The 18,406-nt window shown below is 40.2% G+C and overlaps 1 long non-coding RNA gene across 1 annotated transcript; it reads left to right on the forward strand.

Moving 5' to 3' along the window:
- The first annotated feature begins 15,057 nt into the window (after positions 1–15,057).
- LOC141658957 (uncharacterized) lies at positions 15,058–15,593 on the forward strand. Its single transcript, XR_012549542.1, has 3 exons — positions 15,058–15,142; positions 15,261–15,356; positions 15,505–15,593. It is a non-coding gene; the product is annotated as an uncharacterized LOC141658957 (long non-coding RNA).
- Positions 15,594–18,406: the final 2,813 nt, after the last annotated feature.

Here is an 18,406-nt window from a genome sequence, read left to right on the forward strand (position 1 = left end):
AAAATTCAAATGATTTCGTTATTCGATGATCATTCATCATTTCGCATCAAGTCAACTCAAAAAGGAAAAAACGAAACACTTACCACGACCGGCCAGTACGCCAGCCTCAGGCGAGTGAACGCAGAGTAATCCTCGCCAAGAAGAAGAAGAGCATCGCCACCGTCGTCTGCCATGTCAGTATCCCTCTCAGCATCGGAAGGCTCCCTAAACATCGTCCGAGGAGGATCGATGAGAACCGTGAAAGCATCACGGGAGCACTGACGAGTCAAACGCTCGCCCAGATACCACACTGGACTCATCGACGTCCTCTGCAGCAATTGACTCGATCTCCTAGGTCGAAGGACCTCAGCCACAAAAGGAGGGGCATCAGCGTAGTCCGCCCAAGGCCTGGGCACCCACTAAGACAAGTAAACAAGAGGCCATTCCTAGGATCGCTTCTAAAGACTAGTGAATAAACAAATGAAGGAAAGCGATTAAAAAGTACTTACGTCACTCAGCTTCAGGGCATTCATGCCCCGTCGACAGACGTCGTAAGAAGAGCGCTGGCTCTTCCAATGACACATCACCCAATCCCTCACAACGGGATAAGCTCGCGGCCCAGGCTCCGTCCTCTTGGGCGCAAAGCCCGAAAAGTAAGAGTACACCCACGCCTGCAAAACAAGATAATCAATGACAATCTTCCATGATTTGACAAGAAGAAGAAATGATCTTTCATGGTACGAAACGAAGTTTCATACTTCCAACAGCAGTCCAGGGCCAACAGTAGCAGGAGAAGTCCCCTTCTCCAGCAGCTCGGGAGGAACCATGGCCCTCATGTAGCGCGTGACGACCGCAAAGCCAGGAGTGACCCAGTCCCAACGACCTAGGTCACTCAAGTCAGAAAGGAAGGGAAGAAGCTTCATCGACAGCCTCTCCCCCTTGTCTCCAAGGTAGAGTGAAGACAAGAACCACCAGAGCCACAGACGAGCCCTCTACTCCGCAGTGCAAGGAGGAGGAGCCTCCTCCCTCCCATATACCGTCACCACCGTCGGGATCTGGCTAGCAAAGTAATCTCTGACGTAAGAGCTCGACACTAATCCTAGAACCGCAGCAACCTTCGCTGCTAGGTTCTAGCCGATCAGCCTCCTGGCCTCGGCCGAGTCCACCCTCATGGCCGTCGACGGCCACACTACAGCCTCCACTCCACACGGCAGACCAGAAATCATGCCGTAGTCCTCCAAAGTGACCCCGACCTCGCCGAAAGGCAAGTGAAAGGTCGAGGTCGTGTCCTAGTACCGATCAAGAAAGGCTCAAATCAGGCAAAGGATAACCCGAAGCTTCCTCTCCTTGATCTCCCTCCACGCTCGCACCAGGGCTTCGAAAGCTCCAAGCTCGATGATAGCCTGCTCCTCCTCCGACAGTGTCCCGTAAGCCTCCATCATCGTCGTGTAGCCATAAAAGGACCTCATGTTCCCGGCTTCCTATATTGATTCGACGCAAAGCTATTTTTAGTTATCAAGTGAAGGAGAAAGGAAATGACAAATAAATGAGTAAAGAAAGATAATGAGAGAGATGAGTTTGAGATTTACCAAGCTCTTCACCGTCCAATAGGACAGGTGACTCTCCGCTGCCCAGATGAGATGTCGACTATCCCATCTCCCAGTCCACTCGGGTGCTCCTCTCAGCTGACGACCACCTCGTCCGACGTTGGCCCGCCTCGGGGCCTCCTCCTCAGCAACCTTCTCCTCGGCAGCCATCGCAACGAAAGCCTCCTCTAACACCTCCCCAAACGTAAGAGAAGGGTCGAAACCAACGTCGACGTTCATGGGAGTGCTCCCTGACGTAGAAGCCTCGTCACCTGCAAAATTAGAGTGAATTAGGCCACGCCAAGTGGCGGCGAGCCTCAGTCAAGGTATTTTCAAGCTTTCAAGCTCCAAAAGTGGCTCTTTTCCCGCAATCTTTGGCTATTTATCTTGAAATACGACCAATCATGTGGCGAGGTGAGTCAAGTCAAGTCTAAGTTCAAGCCTAGTCATGGGTTTAGGTCGAAATTTCGACAGCATTTCGTTATAACGGCAATTATGCCCTAGAAAAGTGTCCTGAAAAAGCCGTCGCAAATAAAAATCCGAGATGGTAGGAAGTTTACCCATCGCACAAGGATTCGAAATATCAAGTTTCGTCACAAATGGGCAATCCTAAGGCTATTTTCGAAGCAATTTACGACACAGCTGTGAAACCGTCACAATTTTACTCAAATGCTCAATACTCAATGAAAATACGAAAAGAACACATGGTTATGTTCCTTGCACTACCAATTATCCATTTCTAAGGTTAATTTCACAAGGGAAATTCATTTGGGGGAAAAGCCCCAAATTTTTGACATATTAGGGTTGGAAACCCCAATTTTGTCGACTGAAATCAAGCAAATACGGATGTTTAATGCAAGAACAAAGCACATATCTCTATTAGTCATGGCAAATGCAAGCTTTTGATCAAATTTCGATGGAAAAACGATTGGAATTTGAGAGAGTTTTGAAGAAATTTGTGTTTTGTTATTATGAATAAAACACGGATTTTTGTCGAGTTTTACTCAGACAGGGACGAACCCTGGAAAAGACGCAGCAGGTGCTGCACCTCTTCCTCAGCTTCCCTCCAATTCGATTTTCAAAAATTCGTTATAAGTTCGTTATTTGTGGGACCATCTTTGGTACGCCTCTTCTTTAACACCATACATCGTATATTTGGTCCGTTTGATATTTATTCCTCATCCGGACCCATATTTCCGAGTAGACTGTGAATTGTCGCAGTACTTTATCAAGACTTCGCTTGCAACAACAAACGGATCTTCTTCGACGGTGTTTCGACACACCTCATTTATTTCCCCAGCGAGAGTTCATGACAGCCGATTATTCTTCTCGAGATATAGAGTTCGCTTGAGACCGACGCAAGCAGATTCAACCTCAAGTTTTTGCCGGAGTTCGCTTGAGACCGACGCAAGCAGATTTTCCCAGCAGTTTCTACCGACGTCCAGCTGCCTTTCAATACTACGTTTTATTACCCTTCAAAGAAAGAAGTCTCAGGTATGATCTCTTCTTATGGCAGGCGAGCTTCCTTAAGTAGTCTAATGGACTTCAAACAACCCTTCCCGATAGTCGACAGACTCTAAAATGTTCCCGACGACAGGTCCTTGGCTCAGACCCTTTGAGCCGCCTCGCGTCGCCATAGTCGTCAGGTTGTAATCTTCGATTGACCTGATGGCTATACTTTGACTTTCGCCTTGTCCAAGCCTCAGTCAAAGTGGGGGCTCTATAGATACCTCATTTCTGCACCTCCCGCAAAGCAGCCGGTGATAATTGGGCCGCATGTTTGGTACGTGGAACGATTTATGACAATTCGTAAGTTTATCGTCAAGTGATAGCTCAAATACTTTTGCCTACCCCTTGGTCGTCATATAGGCGCCCTTACGGTCGTTTTGACAGTAATAAGAGTTCATTTGGAGTCCGGGTCAAAAACCGTCTTCATTTTCTAATAACCGTTTAAAAATGCCGAGTCGGAATGTTCTGGAATATTCCGGATATTTCTATTCCATATTTGAATTTTTTAATCTTTTGGCATAATATATCCCGAAATTATATTTTAAACAATATGGAAGTTGAGATCTACCACAATTCCATAACAGAAACGCGGAAAATCTTTCTTCTGCAAGAGGAAATTCCTGGGGAAAGGACGCAGCACCTGCTGCGCCTCTTCCAAGAGCCACATTGGTTGCTGCGCCTCTTCCCCAGCTCCTTTCTGCGTAGTTTAAGATCTTTTCGAGATTTGTTTCCAAAGTTTTACCGAAACCCTAATGCCTCCGTGTGATTAGTATAAATAGGGACCTTCGTTCCTCATATTTCTCACGCGAGTGTCCGCCCTTCTCTTCTCCCTTTGCATTCTAAGACCGTGCTCTTTTCTTATTGGCGTCTACGTGCTTGAACTTTCGACCACGTAAGCTCAGATCCTTCTGAGTACCAGCCTCGTTTTGCATGACCGACCAATTTGACCAACTCCACTCAATCAATTTAATCAACTTAGTTTAATTCCTCTTAAGAGGGCACTTTCCTCGTACATTCGAGTCGAGCAATCACTAATCGTTAACTTAGTCAATCTCGTTTCGTCAAACATGTAAGTTTGAGGGAGTAAATCCCATGTTTTATTATTGTACCTTTTTATCGTATAAATTTTTGTAAGATTTACGTCGAAAGCATATTTAAAAACCGATTTATAAAACTTTTTATCAACCCTTTTTCCGGATTAACAGAGATCGGACGTCGAGAAGAAACGCAACAACTGCTGCGCCTCTTCGAAGAGCCGCAGCATCTGCTACGCCTCTTCCTGAGGTTGCCGCTGTTTCTGCTTTTCTTCTTCTTCCTTTGTTCTTCGTTGATTCATCTTTAAAATTCGACTTAAATCCCAAGTAATTAATATTTGTGGGTTTTCGTCATTAAAATCAAATCCGGGTTTTAGAGATTCGATTCATCCGTATCAAGTCTCTGGAATTCACTTTTGTATATTTTTCACTTGTTTATCGTCATCATCATCAATAGCTTAACATTAATAAACCTAATTAGTTTGTTTTAATAAACTTAATTTGTAATTAGTAATTAATTCATTCTAATTAATTTGAGTCTTTTTTTTATTGCTTTTATGATCACTTTCATCTGTAAATAATCTGTTAAATCACTTCCATCCGAGTCAAATATCAATAATCGAGCATTAAATTACCAACTAACATTAACGATATGCAGTTCCGGCTTCACAGCCAGAACTCACCTCAGAAACAGACGCAGTGACCATTGTGCCTTTTCCAAGGCACGTAGCTCTGATGCGCCTGTTCCGGGTTGAGTTCTGCCTCTGAACTTCCGTTGTTGCTCTGACCTAGTTTATTAGTTTACATATTAATCAACTATTTTTCGTATTATCACTACTAATCTGTTCGTTTTCTAAGCTTAATTTGTTTTCCTTTTCTTTTCTCAAATTATCCGTTTTAATTGTATTTTCGACATAAATCGATCAAACCATTGTAATTATTGTAATTTTAATTATTGTATTTTCATTGTACTCTTTATTACCGTTTGTTTGTATATTTTCACATGTAATCAACCTTAAATCTCTACTTTGACCTAATTGTATGCTAAATTACATGTTCACCGACTTAGTTAATTCTCACATGCTAGGATTAATTTATTGGATGTTGCATTGCATGCATATAATCGACAACATATCAAGTATATAAGATTTCCCTAATCATTAGTAGAGGCCGCTATCGAGGCGGGCGGGATTAGATGTTCGATCCAAAGAGCTTCCTAATACGTACCTTCACCCCTTACTCCAGATCTCTGTGAACATCCGTGCTCATTGGCATCCACGAGAGTCATTCTAGACATAGAATACTAAGGGTAACGAGTTCTTAGTGTTCATGTCACTACTTTGTGTCTTGACATGACACGAGGTATTTGAACGATTCCAATTTCCCATAAAAATTGGTGGCGACTCCACAAATGCAAACGCTTGTTCCCAAGCGCCCCCGTGGCCCATGTCCAAAAATTGTCAAATATTACGTTACCTGAAGCAATAGATGTATCGTTCCAAATAATATTCATAGCATTGAAAATTGTATACCATTCACGAGCACACGCAATTATACAATCATCGTTGAAGCTAAACAATGATATAAAACACACCCAACGAGAAATGATACAACAACATGATGATTCATTCAAATTCGAAAACGAGAAATAGTTGTAACAGTGCTACTCGATCGAGGTTGTAGGGCACTCGATCGAGCCGCACTTACTCGATCTAGTTCAACAGCTACTCGATCGAGTAGGCTGAGATCAGAACACGTTCCCTAAGCCACCCCTGCAGTTACTCGATCGAGTGAGGGGCACTCGATCGAGTAGTTGCAGGTCGTAAATGCTTCCTAAAAGCCATGTCAAACCAAACCATAATATAAACATGAGTCGGGACGTCTCCCCGACTCCAAAAGTTCTGCATAAACAGTCTAAAGAGTACTCAAAATACGGCTTTATGGCCAACGTACAAACAAAAGTCACATAAAGTACTACCAACAAAACAAATACTATCCACTATAAATCCATTAAACGATATGTAAAAGAAAGAAAAGGAGTGTCAAGGTAGAAGACACCCTCTCCATGAGCTCGCTCACTCTCATCTCAGGGCTATAAAAAGGAGGGTAACCGGGATACTGGTACTATGGAGGCACTGGCTGCTCTGGCTGGGTCTCTACCACCCTCTCCCTCAATCGTCGTGGTCCCCTCCCTACTCTAGGCTGGGCATCCTCAGGTCTCACCTGGTCCCTCTTCCTCGGCTCGGGCATCACCTGTAGGATATCTGGGTCAATGAGGTACGACTGCCCCGCAGGACCCTCCTCCTCCTCCTCCTCGTCAGAATCGGCAGACACCACTGCCGCTGGTAAAGGCTCTATAGCAGGAAGGTGCTCGGGAGCTGGTATAAGCATCCAACTCATACCCCACACTCTCCATGCCAACCCACCACCCTCCAATGTTCTCAACCATTTATGTTCGAGGAAGTACTCTCGGTCCAGGGTAGGCACCATAGGGGTCAACGGGGTATAGGCCGAGTAAGCCTCAAAGGTAGTCAGCCTCTCTGCCAACCAAGTGGCAATGGCACCACAACTCAGAAAACGGGTGTCGGGCGAGGCCATCAAGGCTAAACTGGCACACACTATGTCAGGGGCACTAAAGATCACTCTCTGAGATCGGGTGGGGTTAAGGTACGCCACCAGCAACATCAACTCGTGTGAGTTAAGCTTACTCACATCCTTCCTCTCATAAAGCAAACAGGTCAAGGCACGGAGGAAGATATTCAAGGTGACATGTTGGACATCGTTAATCAACATATTACTCGAAGTGGGAGCGGGTTTGCTGGTAAAGCAAGGCATAAGGCTACTAACCCCACACTCAGACGGGATGTTCCTGAAAGCTCCCTTGGCAGGTTTAGCAAGGCCAAGGTGGGTAGCAAACATGTCCATGGTAAGAAGGAAACTTGTGTTCATAAGGCGGAACTCGACGGTCTGCTCCACCGCATCGTACTTAAAGGAACTCATAATCTTAAGGGTCAGAAAAGCATAAGAATGTTTCTGGAGTCGGTACAACCCAGTCATCCCCAGTTTCTCGAAGATATGCCTAACATCGGTCTCAATCCCCAAGTCAGTCAAAAGAGTTGTGTCGATACAACGGGTGGGTCTCATCTTTCGTTTCTATAAGGAAACAAAATTACCCCTTTGTGTAAAGTCACAAAAACAACATATGGGTACTCGGGTACTGCTGGGACCGTAGGTTCCCCGCTCCCCTCTCCTACCTCGGGCTCAGAAGCCCTCACCCTCTTGCTCTGGCGGGTTCCCACCGTTTGTCTCGGCATCTGTTTTGTAACACAATCTTAGATATACAAGCCACATATACTTGAAAACATGTAAAACATTCATGTATGATCATGGAAAAGAGCTACTACGTACACACTTTCACCAACAATCCAGAAATTATAATTATAAACTCTGAAATTTACTATCAGACGGTCTCACAACTGTGAAAATTTTGACAAGTATTGCATTAATTAACATCAGTACTACCACTTCAGACAATTGAAACCTTCAAAATAACTTTAAATAGACAAATTTCACAAAAGTGTAAGACGAATTTCAGTTTGGGGCACTTTTAAGACGGAGTTTTAATACAAAATTTTGAGTAGAATTTATCAAAATCAACTCTAAACATGATATATACAACATACATTACCCAATTTCCCCCCTACCATATACAAAAGACAACCAAAATCCAATTTAAAATCTCAAACCCTAGAAATTCGAGTTATATAAACCCCCTTTTTTATTCGATTTTTGGCATAACTAACATCAATAATCAACAAATTGAAGCAAATAGATCATATTACAACAATTACAAGCAAGATTTTATGCATATAAACCGGATTTCCCAACAAACACCAACTATTATACATACTTTTAATCAACTAAAACATAAAAGGAGATGAATATCATTACCTTGAAGGATTAGCAAGTAAGAGGAACGAATTAAGTAAAGAAAAGTACAAGATTCGAGCACCAAAACCACAAGAACAAGAGCAACTTTGAGAGAGTTCTAGAAATTTAGGGTTTTTTATGAATGAGAATAAGAAAGAAAGAAGATGGAAAAAAAGAGTATAAGAATCCCGATTCTACCCGGGTACTGTTCACCTACTCGATCGAGTAAGTAGGTTACTCGATCGAGTGGCCTCTACTCGATCGAGTTGGAGCTACTCGGTCGAGTTTTTGCTAGCAAATCCAACTTTTTCGATATAATAGCTTCCTAACTAGATAGAATGAGGGCTACTCGATAGAGTAGATACCCTTATTCGGTCGGGCAAGAATAAGAACAAGGCCAAAAGTTACGGATTTAAGTAACAGTTCCTGCAAAACAATAACTCGTGACGGTTCCAAAAATAAATTCGGAAATCATCACCGATTATTATACTCATTCACGACGTATTACTACCACCATTACTACAAATACAGGCAACCACAACGGCCCTTTAACAACGCTTATTCACGAAAATCATCAAAACACGTTGTAGAATTGATTCCGCGAATTTTACCAAACTTAATTACAACGGTTCTGTGTTGTTAACAGTTGTTATTGGTTTAACAACGGGTCATACTTAAACAACCGTTGTTAATGAAAAAACTAATAACAACAGTTAAATTTTAACCGTTGTTAATGATTTGGCGCCAAATTAGTGAAAAGTAATCACAACGGTTATATTAGAACCCGTTTTCAATAGTTTTTAACAACGGTTGTAGACTCAATAACCGTTGTTATTAATGTTATGAAAATATTAAGAACAACATATTGCTTTATTCTGCTATACGCTACGAAACACAAACACAAGCTAGCTAATACTGCTACTATATCATCCTCCATTCCTCCTTGTTCGTCTCTCTGTCTTCATCTCCGTCACTGTTGTCACGTCTTCTCTCCCTCATCGTGTTTATCAATCAGGTATATATATGTTTCTTAGCAACGCTTATAGATATAGGATTTTTTGGGTTATTATCTAATTTGTTGATAATTTAGCTTAATTGCTTTTCTGAATTTCGTTTATTTGTTTGTCTATTATTGTATTTTCTGAATTAGTTGCCTATTATTACGAATGTAGAATAATGACTCGAACTTGGATGATTGATACAAATATGAGTGACCGCACCTACAAGGATGGTTTAGCTGAATTTTATGAATTCGTTTCGAACAATTTGAAAGGTTCTTCTAGTATTGCATGTCCTTGTGAAAGATGTGGTAATATTAGCTATATGGCTTTTCCGGACATTAAAATACACCTAGAAAAGTGGAGATTTAGTCGATCCTATACACGTTGGATTTTTCATGGGGAATCATTAGAGGAAGAGAATAACTCGGAAGAAGATGATGTTGAGGTACACGAAAGGCTAATCGATGATCCCGAGTTTGCCGAGTTTTTTGAGTTGGAAGAGTTGGAAGTAGAGAAGTTGAATGCTGGGTCTATAGATAATAAAGAGAATAATGATGCTGAGTCGATTGCTTTTGAAGATGTAGGTGATGACACTAGTAATTGGGATGACCTTAACAACATGTATGAGAAGTTGTGTGAGTTTGAAGCACCTCTGTATCCTGGTTGTAAGTTCACAAAAATGTCGGCTGTGGTGAAGTTGTATAATATCAAGGGGGCAAATGGGGTGAGTGACACGTGTTTCACTAGTTTTTTAGCCTTGATAAAGGAGTTGCTTCCTGATGGTAATGTTCTACCTGTTAAGACATATGAGGCGAAAAAACTAATAAGAGGAGTGGGTATGAAATATGAGAAAATACATGCATGTCCAAATGATTGCATATTGTATCGGAAATTATATCAAAACTTAACCAATTGCCCTAAATGTTTGGAGTGGCGTTATAAGGATAAGGAAGGGATCCCGGCTAAGGTGTTGTGGTATTTTCCATTGATACCAAGAGTCATAAGGATTTATGCGAATCTCGATGATGCAAAAATGTTAACTTGGCATGAAACAGGAAGAATAAATGATGGAAAGCTAAGACACCCGTCAGATGGTAAGCAATGGAAATCGTTCGACGCTAACTATCCCGAGTTCGGCAATGAACCTAGAAACTTACGTCTAGCGCTGTCCACTGATGGAATGAACCCACACGGAAACATGAGTAGCCAACATAGTACTTGGCCAGTAGTGTTGGCTATTTATAACTTACCTCCATATGTGTGCATGAAAAGAAAGTATTTGATGTTGTCGTTGTTAATTTCCGGCCCTAAACAACCTGGAAATGATATAGATGTATATTTGGAACCTTTTCTAGATGATTTGCGATTGTTGTGGGATAGTGGGATAGAAGTATTTGATGCATATAAGAACGAAACTTTCAATTTGAGAGCGATGTTATTGTGTACAATAACTGACTATCTGGCTTATGGCGATCTTTCTGGGCACACAGTTCATGGGAAAGAGGCTTGTCCATTGTGTGGGGAGGATATCGAGTCTGAATACTTGAAATCTTCTCGTAAGTATGTGTATATGGGAAATAGGAGGTTCTTGTCTCATGACCATTGTTATCGCAAGACGCAGAAAGCATTCAATGGAAGACAAGAACTTCGTCAACCTCCTAGAATTTTGAGTGGGCATGAAGTTTATCAGAAAGTAAAGCATATTGAGATAGATTATGGGAAGAAGAGCGGCTCTAAATTGTCTACTCGTGGGTATAAGAAAAGATCCATATTTTTTTGATAAACTTCCATATTGGCACGACACGGAGGTCGGGCATTGCCTCGATTTCATGCACATTGAGAAAAATGTCTGTGATAATATTATCAATACCCTTCTAAATGTTCCTGGTAAAACAAAGGATAACGCCGCAGCTAGGGAAGATATGAAAATGATGGGTATTAGGCTAGAATTGGTACCACAGAAGAGAGGTAATCGTACATTTTTACCGCCAGCAGCTTATACCCTTTCACGGAATGAGAAAAAAGAGTTTTGTGCATGCTTGAATGGAATTAAAGTGCCACATGGTTATTCGTCGAACATCAAAAGCCTAGTGTCGATGCAAGACCTAAAACTCACCGGGTTAAAGTCACATGATTGTCACACTTTGATGCAACAATTACTACCTGTGGCTATTCGTTCCATTTTACCTGAAAAGGTAAGATATGCTATAACTAGATTCTGTCTCTTCTTCCAGTCCATATGCGAGAAAGTCATCAATCCCGATGACGCGGATTCATTGCAGGACCTCGTTGTAACCTCTCTTTGTCAGTTGGAAATGTATTTTCCACCCTCTTTCTTCACTATCATGATTCATCTGACCATTCACTTGGTTAGGGAGATTTTGTACCTTGGGCCCGTGTACTTGAGATACCAGTATCCTTTCGAAAGATTGATGAAAGTCTACAAGGACTATACATCTAATCGGTATCGTCCGGAAGGTTGTATTGCTGAACGCGCTATTTTAGACGAAGCTCTTTCATATTGTTACGCTCATCTCTCCCTTGAGGAGTTGATTGGCGTTCCTAAGAATCGTCATAGTGACTGGATGACCGGAAAAGGTATTAGGGGCCGGGTTGAAAAAATTGTGACACGTGAAATGTTGCATTTAGCACACATGTATGTGCTAAACAACGAAGATGAGGTGCAACCTTATATTTAACAACACAAAGATGAGCTCAAATACGATCACCAAAACAAGACCGAGAAGTGGATTGCGAACGAGCATACGAAGACGTTTCCAGAGTGGTTTAGGAATATTGTCTTACAGTGTACTGATCAAACTGGTGATGACATCTCTCCTAGGTTACTACGTCTTGGTTTAGGTCCAAATGCCAGGGTCACCTTTTACAACAGTTTTGCCATTAATGGATATAATTTTTACACCCGCGAGCAAGATGAGTTGAGCACAATGCAAAATAGTGGTGTGAGTTCTGAATTTGAGGCAATGCACTTTGCTAATTCAAAAGATAAAAAGCCTATTTGGGGAAAATGCCTTTATTATGGTGTTATTCAAGAAATATTAGTACTAGATTACATTGATTTCACAATGCCTTTGTTTCGATGTAACTGGGTTGATAACAACATCCATTGTGTCCGAAAGGATAAGATGGGATTTACGTTGGTCAATCTGGGTAAGGTTGGCAATAATAAGGATGATCATTTTATAATGGCATCCCAAGCTAAACAAGTGTTCTATGTCACCGATCCTATGGATAAGAAGTGGTCTGTTGTACTGTCTTTAAGGAGTAGAAGGAGTAGTCCATCCGATAATGGTGATGATGATCAGGATGTCGTTTTTGAGGGAATGGATCAGTCTACCACTGTATCTTATTTCGACGATGTTGACCCTGATCATGAGGACACTGAAAGCATCTATATGCGTGATGACCATGGTGAAGGTATTTGGGTTAACGAAGAAACTACGACATCTAAGAAACGTCCCCGATCCTGAGATAGTTCATCAGGACACAGTGATATGGACGACCAACATTTTGAGTCATTTTCAGACCAATAATTTGATGGTTTAATTTATTGGTAAATCAATAATGGTCATTATATTGTTAAATAAAAATTCCCAAATTTGCATGGCATGGTAAATCCTGTAGCTTAGATATGCAAAGATGTATGCATGCATCTTGCCGGTGTTGTCTTATTTTCTTGATCTTATTATTAGATGTGGATCTTTGGTGTTGAAATTCTTTGAATAATGTTGCAAAGATATGGTGCTTCTGCTGTTACAGTATGTATTATTGTTACAGTTTCGACTGTAATGGAATTACAGTAATTTAAAAAAAAAAAAAAAGGTTCAACAATAACAACGGTTATATTTAAATTACCCGTTGTTAATACTTTCAACAACGGGTGTAGTACCTCTACCCGTTGTCAATGATTTTTTTGACATATTTCATTTTGGTGAAAATATATTACAACGGGTATATTTTAACCGTTGTAATAAACTTTTGACAACGGTTGACTTTTATTGACCCGTTGTTATTAACATATAACAACGGTTCTTCTCTGAGCACCCGTTGTCAATAGTTTGTCTTAATAAAAAACTAATTTAGAAACCCATACAGCATGCCATACACAAACACACACAACAATATTAGTTCAACCGTTGGTATCCTGAGTTAATTTTTCTCTCTTCCTCGCTTTCTACATTCTCGTTGCCGGCCGTCGCCCAATTTCCGACGCCCAGATTCCGTTGCCTTCCCTTATCATCCTGCTCGTTCTCTTTATCATCATCATCATCAGGTATGTTCACTTTAATTTTGTGTTTCGTCATTAGGGTTTTAAGACGATCATCTTGTTTTTTTTCATGCATCTGTTTGTTTTTCGTCTTCTTTGTTATCTTTATCATCCCGCATCATCTACTTCACTCCTCTTATTAGGGTTTAGGATTTTAGAAGCTCAATCTGTTGTTTTAAATTTTCATTCCTATTAGGGTTTAGGGTTTTAGATAATACTCTGCATGTACGTTGTTAAGTTGTTCATTTCCTGTTCATATTTGGGTTTTAGGATTATCATGGGTGAAAAACGTAAAAGAAGTCAAAAGAATAATAAGCCTGGTGATAATAAGACTGGTGAGAGGGGTGCTACGAAGTGCCAGAGAGTCCTTGCAGCTATAGCCGCTAAAGTAGTTCAAAATAACATGGAGTGAGATGGGTTTCCCTCTTTGGTCCAAATGCGGGTCTTTTCTCCAGTTGGATTGGTACTTGCACAAGACAGTTTGTGCCTATCCATTTAGATGATTTTAGAAATTTGAATCCAAAATTGGCGGAGTTATACTTGGCTCGTGTAAAGGAAGGCTTTATTATACCCGATGAAAACCATGATCCGTATTTAATGCATAAGGCAGCGGATGTCCACAGGCAGTGGAGGTGTGACGTTGCTAGGGATTGGTTGTATGTGGACAAGGCAACAGGGGAGATGCGTAAGAGCCCACCGGAAAACAAGTGTCCCACCATCAAGCAGGAACAATGGGATCTTTTCAAAAAGATGAGAACTGCGAGAAGTTTGGTTAAATATCCTCGCCTTTTAAAGATTTACCTATCATTTTTTTAATTAATGAGTCCTTTATATAATCTTTTTATTATCTCATCTACTTGCGCTTTTATATAATTATTTGAAGGCCGTTAGCAGAAGAAATCATGCTAACATTTCATGCAAGAAGGGGAAATGGTATGGTTCTCGAGGCGGATTCTGAGAAAGATAGAAGAGAACCTCGTAAGTAGCATGCATTATTCCCCGTCCTGTGAGACTTTATTTTTTTAATCACACTTGGACTTGCATTGATACACATTTACGTGTATAAATGTTACCATGTTAATGTGTAGGTGGCAAAGGGAGTGAAAGAAGTGGATCGGCATGTAACTTATAAAGAAGGGCACACGCCTAAAGGATCCCGGTCGTCGCGTGACAAATATGATGAGGAAGTTTTGGCCAACATAGTAAGCATTATTTTATTAAGACGAGTTCATTACTAACTTTATTATTTTAGTCACAAATATAATTTGAAGTTTATTTAATATATTATAGGACAACGTATTGAAAGAGGTAGAAGAAGGGAAATTCACTCCCAGTGGTCGTAATGACGTTCTTGCTAGAGCGATCGGCCGACCCGAACATCCAGGTCGTTTGAGTGGCGTCCCGTTACAGGTTGGAGTAACGAAATATTATGGGAAAACTGCCCAGATAAAGAAGAAAAGGAAGACTAAGTCTGAGAAGGCTGACATGGTAACATTTATTCTATTATTTTCATTTAAGTTCAATTCACATGTTATTGTTGGGATAAAAATTGCTGACACATTACATTCTTGGCAAGCGACTTGATTAATGGCATCCGTACTACTAAAGCTGAATGCTGGAGGTAAGCTTTCCGAAGAAGAAGTGAAGATGATGGAGGATGTCATTTCTAAAGGGGGTAATAATAAGGTTCAACAGATTGGTCAAGAGGCCGCTACTACCTTGGCAATACATGAGAAGGAAGTATTGGTCAACGAGATTCAGAAAGATCAGGTACCTAATAATGCTTCTGAAGTTGTAACAACTAAAGCCGATCAGGTACCTAATACTTCCTTATGTTTCTTTTCTTTTTTTTTTGGGTAAGATCAGAGGGTGTGTTCACTGCCAGCTCTAATGCTATAACTTCTGACATGGTGCCATTGGTTAATTTTATTAGGTAAATAATGGGTCTGAAAAGGAGATGCAACTTGAGAAGACGGCTGATGGAAAACAGCATACATCCCCTTCAAGTCAGTTCCCTGTTTTCAGTAAGGTATGCATGAAGTGTTTAATTAGTTAAATTTATATGAATGCTGAAGTTTGTGCAAAAATCGGCCTGAGACAGAAAGCGTTTTTGCAAAATCTTTTGAATGCTGAAGCGTTTTTGCAAAGATATAATAATGTATGTGTATATTCTTCAGGCCGTAAACAAGAGGCCAGTTATTCTTGCTGACCCTAATAGAACCGAAAAGCCACATGTGCGTGTTGGCCGGGGTCTCGTAGAAATGCACACCAAATCGCGAATGAAAGCGTAGTTCATGGCGAAAAACTTTTGCCGAATCATACCAAAGTAGAGATAACTACAGTCTTACCAGGCCATGAAAACTTGCAACTGCCTGTCCCAGTTCGTGACGACATTACCATTCTGGGAGATGCGCTTGGAAGTTTCATCCAATGGCCTGAAACTCACATCTACTTGGCGAAGATATCTCCGCCTCAGCAGCGGAAAGCAGTTGGGGTTAGAAGAAATACCTTTATATATATGTTAAATTTTTAATTGTTGAATGTTTTTATATGTTAAATTTATATGTTATTTTTTTTTGTAGGGAACAAAAAAGCCGGCTTTGGCGGATAAGCCTAAGTCCACAGACATGCCAACGACCTCGTCGAGACAACAACTTGATGAGGTATTTAATTAACTTCTCCATTTTTTTAAAAACCTCGCTCCCTTTATTTATATTTTTTCTGTATTTATAAAAAGCATGGTAATTTTGTGTAGGGGACAAAAAAGACTGATAAGCCTAAGTCCCCAGTCTTACCTGCTGCTACTACCTCATCATTGAAAGTTAGGAGTTTAAACGACACACAATATAAAGGGAAGGAGTACATGGGATATGTAAGAACGGTGACGATGAGGAAACTGCATGAGGAGGCTGCCCATCGCATAGCAACCGAGCAATTGATAGTTATTCCGCTCGAGGAGAATATTCTAGGGGTTGAGCGCCAAGCACTTCTATCATGGGATATGCTAGCCGTATGGGCTGGCCTAGACCAGATTGATATCCAACACGTATTTGTTTGGATGAAGTAAGTTTCTTAATAAATAATTTCATATTCTAATATTCTGACTACTAGATAGTGTTTTAAATACCGGAATTAATACCGTAATAATGTAGGATATTGAAATTGAGAGTGATCCCCGAGAAGAATATTCCATCTGATCAATACGGATTCCTGTGCCCCTTTATTTTATCTTTATTTATTATGGATTTCTCGTTCCAAGACCGGGTAGATTATATTGCTCAGCAATTGGCGACAACCAAGAAGCTGATTTTTGGCGCTTATAATGAAAAAGGGTAATAAACAAATTAATATTACGTTTCCCCCTACAATTGCATTTTCATAACTAATATATGTACTTGTTAATAATGATGATGTCTCTTGATGTAGGACTCATTGGGTGCTAGCGTCACCATCATGCCGACAAGGAATAAAGTTTTCTGGTTGGACTCTTTACATCATCAACCAAGCGAGACTTTTAAGCGCTTGATTAATATGTAAGTTTATAATACTGATTTATTTATAATAACATTTTCAATTTTTATTTATAGAAAAAAGCTCTTTCATATTTTTGCCCCTAAAAAAATTAGTTTCTGCCTCCTTTTTTATTTTTTAAAAAAAGGGCCTTTGAGAAGAAAAGAGCAAACGAGCAGGATCAACCCACGAAAGATTCTGATGTTGGCCCTGATTTTATTACGATAACAGGGGTACGTGCTCAAATACAATAACATTAAGTGCAAAATCTGTGTTTAATACTAATACAATACGTAAAGTTCAAGATTCTGATGTGAGCCTTCTCTCGTCTGTTTTTTTTTTATGTAATAATAGGCCCCTCGCCAGCCAGATAGCATACAATGTGGATACTACGCTTGTCGGTTCATGTTGGAGATTATTAGGCGAAGATATCTCATTATTCCAGAAAAGGTTAGTAATAATTTAAACATGTGTTTATTACTTTTTTTTAAATTAGAGCTAATGTTGTCTTGCTTGCTGCTATATATACCATGATGTTGCTAATGTTGTCTTGCTTGCTGCTATATATACCATAATGTCTTCTCTTTGTTTTTTCCGCAGTATGCAATCAACCCGTCACAACAGATTGAGCAGTACTCAAGTATAGATATAGACGAGGTAAGAGACATGTGGGGCAACTACGTCTTAGAATATAGAAATGCATGATACTCATAGTTTAGATCAACTTATTAGTAAATTTTTTGTTGAAGTTAGGGAATGATTAGTTCATGTAAATTCAACTCCTTGTAATTATATATATATATATATATATATATATGATGCTGCTGTTGTGGTTGAATTGAATCTATTGAGTTCTGATGAACCATTTGTGATTTATGTTGGTCTTTGGTATATGGTGTCATTGATATATGCAGGTTTTTGAATGGCATGAAACAAATTTAATTTTTCAAAACATTAGGAGTTCGTAATAAAAACGGTTACTAAAAAAAACCGTTGTGAATCCTTTCACAACGGTTAATAAAAATAACACCGTTGTGAATGACTTTCACAAATACCCGCGCATAATATTCAACAATAGATTTTAATCGAAGAACCGTTGTTAAAAGTCTTCACAATTTTGGAGGTAAAATTACAACAACGGTTATTAAACTAAGAACCGTTGTTACTAACAATTTCAACAACGGGTATGTAGCATAAATCCGTTGTCAAAAGACTTCACAATTTTGGAGGGAAAGTTACAACAACGGTTATACATATGACAACCATTGTTATATTATTCCCTCCAAATTTTTGAAACACTTTCCACAACGGAGAACACCCAACAACAACGGCTTTTAACCGTGGTGAATACTTTAGACAACGGTTTCATTAAATAACCAAACCGTTGTAAATACCTTCTACAACGGCCGCTTTAACAACGTCCGCTTTTTGTTTTTACAACGGTTTTTACCCGTTGTTATAGCCTGTATCTGTAGTAGTGCACACAAATGCAACGTATCGATCTAACGAACATATCACTTTATCCCACATATTTTACTTTATTCTATGACAAACATTACGCATCCAAAT

The sequence above is a fragment of the Silene latifolia genome, chromosome 6 (assembly GCF_048544455.1).
Source record: "Silene latifolia isolate original U9 population chromosome 6, ASM4854445v1, whole genome shotgun sequence".
Lineage (NCBI taxonomy): Eukaryota > Viridiplantae > Streptophyta > Magnoliopsida > Caryophyllales > Caryophyllaceae > Silene > Silene latifolia.